This window comes from Apium graveolens, unplaced genomic scaffold, assembly GCF_009905375.1.
Source record: "Apium graveolens cultivar Ventura unplaced genomic scaffold, ASM990537v1 ctg1553, whole genome shotgun sequence".
Taxonomy (NCBI): Eukaryota; Viridiplantae; Streptophyta; class Magnoliopsida; order Apiales; family Apiaceae; genus Apium; species Apium graveolens.
Genome location: NW_027417298.1, coordinates 48,821 through 59,246, shown reverse-complemented (window position 1 = coordinate 59,246; position 10,426 = coordinate 48,821). Strand labels below are relative to the sequence as shown.

The 10,426-nt window shown below is 34.2% G+C and overlaps 1 non-coding gene across 1 annotated transcript; it reads left to right on the top strand.

Annotated features, from left to right (window-relative positions):
• Positions 1 to 9,539: 9,539 nt before the first annotated feature.
• LOC141699955 (small nucleolar RNA R71) lies at positions 9,540 to 9,646 on the top strand. Its single transcript, XR_012566171.1, has one exon. It is a non-coding gene; the product is annotated as a small nucleolar RNA R71 (small nucleolar RNA).
• The last annotated feature ends 780 nt before the right edge of the window (positions 9,647 to 10,426 follow it).

The window sequence follows — 10,426 nt, the reverse complement described above, 5'->3', positions numbered from 1 at the left end:
AAGTAGATTAAGAAAAATATAACCTCTTTTAAAGATATTATATCAAAAAAAATATGTTAACAAAAGGTAAAATTTTCAAAATAAGACAATAAAAGGTTGAACTTATATAATGATGAATATTGGACCATAGATTTAATATAAACAATAGGTGCATACTTACTTTTTATGTTCTTGAGATTTTAGAGCGAATTATTCTTTGACGTGGTATTAAAGTTCAGACCGACAAAAGACTTATGTTTGAATCACTGGAACCCCCAATATTTTTCAAAAATTTATTATGTACACAAAAGACAAATTATAGCCCTACACATGGGCGCCTATAATTCATGTTTTGACCAATAAATGGGGTTTCAAATATGGAGTGTTAGAATATTGATACTCACCCAATGAATACAACAAGTACTGATATTTTTACATGAGAATTCCGAAATTGTAGTGAGACATTGTCGACTCTATGTACAACAAGTTAAAATCACCTTCCATGCATAGATATGAGATCTACACAAATTACAATGAATATCAATATCACTTTAACTCAGAGATCACATGCAACCAAAATAATTTTCATCACTAGAATCATCAAATTCTAAAGAAAAACGGTAAATCTGACACGACATAACATCACTCAAAAGTCTAAATAATCAATGAGTATAAACTGCTTTCAGTGATATTTTTCACACACTTTAATTAAATTATCTAGGAATTTATACTTTATTTTGTAACAAAATCCACATAAGCTGAAATTTCAAATTTTTTTCTAGAAAATGGTCCGAGCCTCGCACGGGTTATTATGCTAGTTGTAAAATAATATATGATTGATAAGATATGAACTATTAACCCTATTTTTAATAATAAATAATAATATTAATGATTATTGTTGGCGGGATTCGAACTTGGGAGGTTATTTGTATCTTTATATCTGTAAATAATAATATTAAATATTTGTCGTTGACGGGATTCGAAACTGAGAACTGTGAATTCTTCAATATTTGGATTGAACGGTTTTGATCATTTGTTTAAGAAGATCTGAAGACCGTAATTGAATGAATAACCATACCAAATCAAAATGGAGTTATCAAATTATACCCCATTAAGGTTATTATAGTTTACTAGCTTTAAACCCGTGTAATGTACAGGTTCCCTTAATATTAAAATGTTTTTATTTATATTTGACATAATTTTATTAAAATTCTAATGTAAATAATTAAATATTAAAATGAACAATTATATAATTATAATTTGATTATGTATAATTTTAAATTAAGATCAAACAGTATAATATATAATAGTATATAAATGATAAGATTTGAATCATTAACCTTATTTATTACTAATATTAATAAAATACTTATTATCCGCGGAATTCGAACTTGTAAACTTTGTTGGTGTATTCTTTTTATAAATATAAATGTCTGTTGTCGTCGGGATTCAAACCTAAAAATTTATTTGTAACTTTATGAATAATAATATAAATGTTTGTTGTTTGCGGGATCCGAACCTATAAACTTGAGTGGTGTATTGTTTAAGTACTGAAATCTAACAGTTCTGATCTTTTAATTAAGAGATCTGACGGTCGTGATAGAAAGGGATAACAAAAAATAGGATTAACCAATCTACAAATTATACCCCATTTCAGTTATTATAGTTTAGTATTGATAAATTAGTATATATATAATGATATTTGCGAAAATGATATTTTAGTGATTAAAGTTAAAATTTTATAAAATATTAAATAATTGCGAAAATGATATTTTATTAGATAATTGTGAAAATGATATTTTACTATACATGTACTCTATGCCAGTAGGCTATAATTTAACTTAATATAAGCCACATGTCCACTACTCACATTGCATGTTCGACTATGTAGTTGCCAATTCATGACTACATAGTCGGTATTAATCATATAAACATTGAGCAACATGTCTCAGAAGACCACTAAAACTCTGTTTTACAAGTAATGTCATATATCCATGTCACCTTTTTCATGGATATATTAAACATACCTCTATATAGGTATTTATTTGAAGAAATGAGCATAATCATTTTGGTTTAGGAACTTATATGCATGAAGATGCAATAAGCCATATGAACTAACATGCTATCGTTAACTAATATTTAAGTTTCAAAAGTAGTATGTCTGCAACTATAAATGGTATATTAGTGTATTAGTAAGTTGATTATTCGAGATTTTTTTTGCGAGAATGTAACATTTGAACCAGGAAAAAGATACAGACATAGCCTATTCATATGTTTGGAAATAGTGAGATATACGTAATTTTTTTTGCTGTACCTAGAACTAACTACCTTTTCTTAAACATGTTCATGGATTGTATCAATGGACATTATTCTGAATTATATTTACGTACAAATTATACTCACGTACTATAAAATTTAAACTTCCTAATCGAACATGTTCTTAAATTCTTAACCAAATTATATTGTACACAATTACAACTTATTTTTATGCTGGATCGCTTATTCAACTTTTTTACAAATTGATCGAATTTAGATTTAAATTCTTATTAAAACTGAACACCAAACTGTTTATTAGTATATCGCATAATATACAAGTATTATAACTGTACATTAGTCACATTACAATAACACTCATTTTTCATATAGAAAATCTAACATGGCGTAAATTGCAGGTTTCGTTCGGAAAGTTATCCAAATTTTTAATAAAATTTGTAAAATTTATTCATCATTTATGTGTAATTATAACGTGATTTGATCGAGAGAGATTATTTTCGGGGAAAAGGCTAAAAATCAGAATGATTAATAAAAATTTAATAAGTAAAAACTTTCAACACGTTATTTGTCTTGAACATGAATTTCGATAAAATATATTTTTAAAAAAATCTAAATATGTTGGAGTTTTTTATGATTGCACTCATTTTGTTTGTAATAAAAAATTATTATGCAGCATAATCTTGGAAAGATTGTGAAAAAAATAAAAATTAAATTATTTAAACTTATATTCGACAAAATTGCGCCATAATTGAGAATATTAAAATTTCCTTTACATGAGTGATACACATCGCAATTTACATGACTTTTGGGCATGTGAACATGTGAGATGATGAGATCGGAATAAATGGGAAATAAAATGTATATATGTACAAAATTTTTATAAAATAACGTTTGTGCAAATACTTAATATTTGCTTATAAAAATAGAAAGTAGGTTGTTAGGTTGGAAATCCTTCTATTTAAATTTTAAATAATATCCTGAAGATGACATATTTCTTTTTACATTAATTGAGGATATCTCTAGATTGCTCGTAGATATATGAGAAGTGCTTAAAGTAACTTATAGATAGCATCTTGATCGCACAACATTTACTTTTTTCTTCGAGATAATCAACGCGTTATTTGTTGGGAAAAAATGGTAGTAACTTGGATTTTTCTGAAGTCGTGTGAACACTTTCAGATTGAAGTTATTTGTGGTTCACCCAAATAAATCAATCGGATAAAATCAAGAATTCTGCAAGAAGAGAGAATGTGTTTTTATTTTGAATTTCAAGAAAATGAACTAACCCTTAAAATTGATCAATGCAACACCTATATATAGATGTCAACATATGTGTCTTTTGCCAACAGACACATCTCAGTCTTTTGCCAATAGACACATCTCAGTCTAACAGTCATGGCTAAAACTAACAGACACATCTTATTTCAACAGGTGTGGATGCTGCCAACGGACATGTCTCATAAACAATAATACCAAATCACAATAAACTCGAACAAAGCATGCACTCCACACTCTCCCGACTTGTTCAATTTAATATTATGATTATATTGATCAACTAGTCAATCCAATTACACTAAAATATTCAACAATCCTCCCCCATTTTAGCGTAATCAATGATTAACTAAAATAAATTCACAACAAACAACAAACTCATGCATAAATGAAATATCATGACGATTGAATTTCATATTAGTATATTACACATTCCATATATTCGAATATCAAGGTATCACTATGGATTGAGCCTCTACTATTCATAGAGAATACACAAAGATAATATACACATAAATTTACATTCTCAAATTGTTCTTACTTGACACTATCTTTTACTAGCCTTGTGTCCTAATCCTTCATAAGCATATAAAAGCCAAGTCCTAACTTCTTGAAGCGGCTAAACTTCATGCTCAAATAGGTAGTTCTTTTACTCTTGCACCTGCATATGCAATTTTTCAAAAGAACTATTAAGAAGATAAGCTTCAACCTCCTCAACTTGCAGGTCTGAACACATACCTTGGGATGATACTTCTAATGTGTTCCAATCTCTAGATTTAAAGCTTTCCACATTGAATTTAGCACCTAATGTAATATTAGGTGAGAATTGGGTTTCTCAACATGAGAGACTTTTAGATGGACTTCAATCCCATCCCCACAGCCGACTTCTGCACAAAATCTATACTCAACCCTTTGGTTAGATGATCGGCTAAATTATGTTGAGTTCTTATAAACTCCACTGATATAACACCTTGCGTGATAAGCTCACGAATCATGCTATATTTAACACCTAAGTGTCTAGACTTGCCTTTGAACACTTGTCTATAAGCATTAACCAAGGCAGATGTTAGGGCAAAAATACGCGCTAAAATTCACGCAAGTATACGCGTTCGCAAGTAGTATAAGATATAAATCAGATTCATTCCCACAGAGACTGGTTTAGGTTAAGTTCAATTTATGCACCTATGCAACAATGTATGGTTATCGCTTAATGCTAAGACAAATAACAAATTGGGTTTTGATTAAACTAAGAGATTAAACTAACAATTATAACTAAGAGAACAAGAATGGTTGAATTAATATATATGGCAAATATGGGATTCTAACTTCATTAAATACTTCATTCAATACTCTTATTATTCTTAACCTTAGCATGTAATGGTGATGACACTAATCAGATAACACGAAACTAGTAAATGCCAACTTTCGTTGTACGAATACCCCACTACCAAACATCCACAAAAGAGATAGAAGTTGAATAGACACCAATTATGCTTAGTCCTTATATGTCTATAAGAATCGAAAACATAACGGTTTAATGCGCAAGTTATCTGTCGTGATTACATAGGGCAAGTAAGATGGTTAAAATTACCAACGAATCATGCATAACAAATACATGAACCTATGCTAGCATGGCAAGTGCTAAACCTCTGTATTCACTGTCGCTTCAATAGAGATTAACACGCTCTCTTATATGTTAGCTACGCACATAAGATGAATAAACACAACCAATACTAGGATATCAATCAATCACCACACACCAAGATATCGAAACAAATTAAATATTGAAATCCATAAGTAAATCCGCTAGAATCCGATGACAACGATTAGCCCATAATTGAACTCATCGTCACCATGGGTTCCAATGAAAGCATGGTATAAACAAGGTCTTAATAAACTGAATACTAATTAAAGTACGAATAAACGAAATCTAGGTTCAACAAGAATGAAAACGAGCATCCAAATTACAACTAATTCAAAGAATCACAAGTTGAAAACAAGATCTTCTTTTTCGGAGTTGTTTTATGCTTCTAGGTCTTCTCCTTGGTATCCCAATCTTCCCGGATGATGAAAACCCTTTTTTTAAGTATATATAAGCCCATATTGGACCTGGACCCTTAAAATCGTCAAATTTCACTCAAAAAAGGATTTTTCAGCGAAATCAGCGAAGTTAGCCGCGCATCAGCACGCGGCCGCCTAGCACCAGCAGGCGGGCGCCTGCTAGCAGGTGGGCGCCTGACACCAGCAGGCGGGCGCCTACAACCTTTCTGGAAAATTCTGATGAATCTTATTTTGCCCATAACTTGAGTTCTACTCGTCAGAATTAGGCGATTCAACTGTCCACGCGAAGCTAACGAGATTCTCCACAACTTGAAAATGGCCTTGACTTCCAAATCTGATCACTTTTTTATCATATTTCCTTTAAAAACTCTTGTATTCATTTAACTGATACCTGAAATGCAATAACACAAAAACACATCAAAATACCAACAACTTGAGTCCAAAACACCAATTTAAGCTTGTAATAAAGCGTTCCAAGTGGATATAAAATCCACCTATTACACCCCCAAACTTGAATCGATGATTGTCCTCAAGCAAAAATAGACTCAAAACTACAAAACAAACCTAATGCATGAATGCAACTACGTGAATGCAACTAAATGATAATGCAATTGATCCCCTCGGAATAACCATAACCAAATGAATAAGCCAATGCCTCTAAGAATGTAATGACTTAAAACAGAGTTTGAATAAATCCCACAAACCAACTCACAAACCAGAAACGCGCGTGAATGGAATGTTTAACAGATTTCTCTCGATACCAGATCAATAACCATAACTTATCTATCATCGAAACAATCAAAAATTTATAAACAGAATAGACAATAAATGCATTATAAGTCACAACACCTCCTTTCTACTAGAGTTATACAAGGATTCACACTATAATTGAACAAATAACAAAGATACTTATTTGACCGTGCAATGAATGAGGTCCCAAAAGACTTATGCAATAATACCCATGTAGCGAGCGTTAGGTTAGCGGATCCCAGACTATAAAAGCCTTAGGTCACTAGGCACAAAGTCCCCTAGAACTTAATAACTCGAGTATTAAAGAGCTCACTCTTGATCAATTATGCATCAACACATAGTTTTTTTTCTTTTTTTTTTCTCTTTTTTCTTTTTTTTTCAATAATTTCTGAATGAGTGTGTTTCGCTCCATCTCATTCAACCCTAGACTACTCATAAAAATATGAGTCGGCTATTAGCCATTTGATGCCTAGCCTTATAACAACTAGCAATGAAATCCAAGTTTTTCTCCAGATAAAAAAAATCAGTGTTTTTACGTCATTAAGAGAATATCACAAATTCTAAATATAACCAAGTGATTAAATCTCAACAACAAACAATTATGATCATGATCTATATCAAAAGCAACCCTATAAGACTTTGTGAAAATATTTGTTTCTGGCATGCAAATCAATTCATTAGGACATAAACATCCCTCTATTCGTCATCACCACACTCAAATCAACATCAACTTATCAAATATCATAGTTCATCTTAAGGGATCATGCTAAATATGCATGCAAATGCAACTATATGAAATCACATAAAAATAACAAATATGTCCTAAATGAACAATCTTGCAAAAATAAGAATGAACTACAACTAAGCATGCAATATGAATCTATATGAATCTATATGGACACACACACTACTAATCCTTACATTATCACCACCAAACTTAAAATTTTCAATGTCCTCATTGAAGGTAATAATAAGGATTTCAGGCATACCTAGTCGTCGGAAAGATCACCCTCCTCGGGTGGAGGATCAGGTGGCCAATCAACCTCGCCACCAGTGTCTCGAACAACAGTACCGAAAGCATGTGTCAAATCTTCAACAAAATATCAGTGGATGACATGCATGGCCACCATACGCCTAGTCAATTTTCTATACTGTGCATCACCAACACCAGTCCTATCAACTACCTGTTACACATGAGAAGAACCCTCTGTAGGCACGGGAATATCCATACAGCCACTCTCTACATCATCAAAAATATATACCAACCCCTTATCATGGGGTGCACCTAAGAATGCATAACTCAAGTGATCTGGTAGTGGGTTGAGCTCAAGCGTGGGAGCATCTTCAGTCGATGGCTCGAGACGTTCCTGAGAAATTTTCAGCTCTGCTAACCCAAGAGAATCGAATAGCATATCTAACTTCCTCTTCCATGGAGGTGCATTCAAAACCTGCAATTGTTCTTCTCCTTGTTTATCTTCAATAACTGATTCCCCTATTAAGGATCTCTTTAAGGTATCTGACTTTGGAAATTGCTCAGGCTCTGAATTTACTACAGAGTTGACACACTCTACTTTAAAGCACTCCCTTTTAGTTGTGGGTAACTTTATTTCCTTGAACACATTAAAAGTGACCTTTTGATGGTAAACCTTCATCGAAAGCTCTCCTTTTTGTACATCAATCATAGTTCAGCTAGTAGCTAAGAATGGTCTTCCAAAGATGATGGGAATCTTCTTATCTTCCTCGAAATCAAGAATTACAAAGTCAGCAGGGAAGATGAGTTTATCCACCTTGACCAAAACATCCTCACTATACCCCGTGGATAAGCGATGGAACGGTCAGCTAGTTGCAATGACATGTATGTTGGTTTCGGATCAGGCAGACCAAGCTTCTTGAAGATAGATAAGGGCATCAGATTGATGCTAGCTCCTAAATCACATAAACACTTGTCGAACGACAAGTTTCTTATGGTGCAAGGAATAGTGAAGCTTCCAGGATCTTTAAGCTTCGGAGGCAACTTCTGTTGCAGCACAGCACTGCATTCCTCCGTTAGAGCAACGATCTCTAAGTCATCGAGCTTCACTTTTTAAGAGAGAATACCTTTCATAAACCTCGCATAGCTAGGCATCTGTTCAAGAGTTTCAGCGAAAGGTATGTTGATATGAAGTTTCTTGAACACCTCCAAAAACTTCTCAAACTGCTTATCCAGCTTTTTCTTCTGCAGCCTCTTAGGAAAAGGAGGTGGAGGATAGATCTGTTTCTCCCCTGTATTACCCTCAGGAGGAGTGTGTTCCACAGTAGTCTTCCTTGATTCCACCTCTGCTTCCTTTTGCATTTCTTCTTCAGCCACAACTGCATTTTCTGAAACTTGAGATTTTTCAGGCTCTTCGTCTTGCTGAATTTGGGGGCTTGTGACCTTTCCAGACCTTAAGGTGATGGCGTTCACCTGTTCTTCAAATTCCCTCTTTCCTGGATTTGTTTCTGTATCACTAGGAAGCGTTCCTGGTGGTCGATTCAATAAGGCATTAGCAATTTGCCCTATTTGGTTCTCCAGAGTCTTGATAGAAACAGCCTGGCTTTGGCATATAAGAGCCTGGTTTTTGCACATAAGCCGCAACTCCTCTAATTCAGATTTTTAATTCGAAGATAGACATGCACCATGAGTTTGTTGTATTGGTGTAATTTGTTGCTGGAAACCAGGAGGGTTGAATAGCTTATTTCCAAACTGCTAGAACGGCTATTGCATCGCATTCTGATTGTTGCTCCAGCTGAAGTTAGGATGATTCCAGTTGTCAGGATGATAAGTGTCTGGAACTGGTTGCTGCGATCTCTGAAAGTTGCTCACAAACTGAGCCGAGTCACTAGATATAGTGCATTGCTCCGTCACATGCGAACTTGCACATAGCTCATAAACGCTGGTTATCTGCTTAACACCATAGTTAGCCAGATAATCGATCTTCATAGACAACGCCTTTAGTTGAGCAGTGATAGCCGTAGCTATATCCACTTCAAGAACTCCTGCTACCTTGCCCTGTGGACATCTCTGGGTTGGATACTGATATTCATTAGCAGCCATCAGTTCAATTAGATCATAAGCTTCCTCATAGCTCTTTGCCCATAATGCTCCGCCTGATGCTGCATCGAGTATGGGTCTGGACTGTGCTCCCAATCCATTGTAAAAACAATTGATGATCATCCAATCAGGCATTTCATGATGAGGACACTTCCTAAGCATCTCCTTGTAGCGCTGCCAAGCTTCACATACCGATTCTCCCATTTGCTGCGCAAATTGAGTAATAGCATTCCTGAGTGCAGCTGTCTTCGCCATAGGGAAGAATTTAGTAAGAAAATTTTGAGCAAGATCTTCCCAAGTAGTAATCGAACCAGCTGGTAGAGAGTGTAACCAGCTCTTAGCCATGTCCCTCAGAGAGAATGGGAACAGTCTCAGCTTCACAGCATCTTCAGAAACACCGTTGAACTTGAAGGTGTCGCAGATCTCAATGAAATCCCTAATATGCATATTGGGATCTTCTGTTGAAGAACCCCCAAACTAGATTGAATGTTGCACCCATTGAATTATGCCAGGCTTGATCTCAAAGGTATTAGCTGTGATAGCTGGCCTGACAATGCTAGATTAAATGTCATTGATCTTGGGTTCAGAAAAATCCATCAAGGCTTTCGTTCGTGCTGCTGGATCTCCCATTGTAATGAGTACCTGAAACACAAACAAATAAACCGTGAGAGTAAAAGAGTCCGAGTCAATTAACTTTAACGACCACTAATGACAAGCACATAAACTAAAAATTAACACCGAGTCCCCGGCAGCGGCGCCAAAAACTTGTTAGGGCGCAAACACGCGCTAAAATTCATGCAAGTATACGCGTTCGCAAGTAGTATAAGATATAAATCAGATTCGTTCCCACGGAGACTGGTTTAGGTTAAGTTCAATTTATGCACCTATGCAACAATGTATGGTTATCGCTCAATGCTAAGATAAATAACAAATTGGGTTTTGATTAAACTAAGAGATTAAACTAACAATTATAACTAAGAGAACAAGAATGGTTTAATTAATATATATGGCAAACATGGG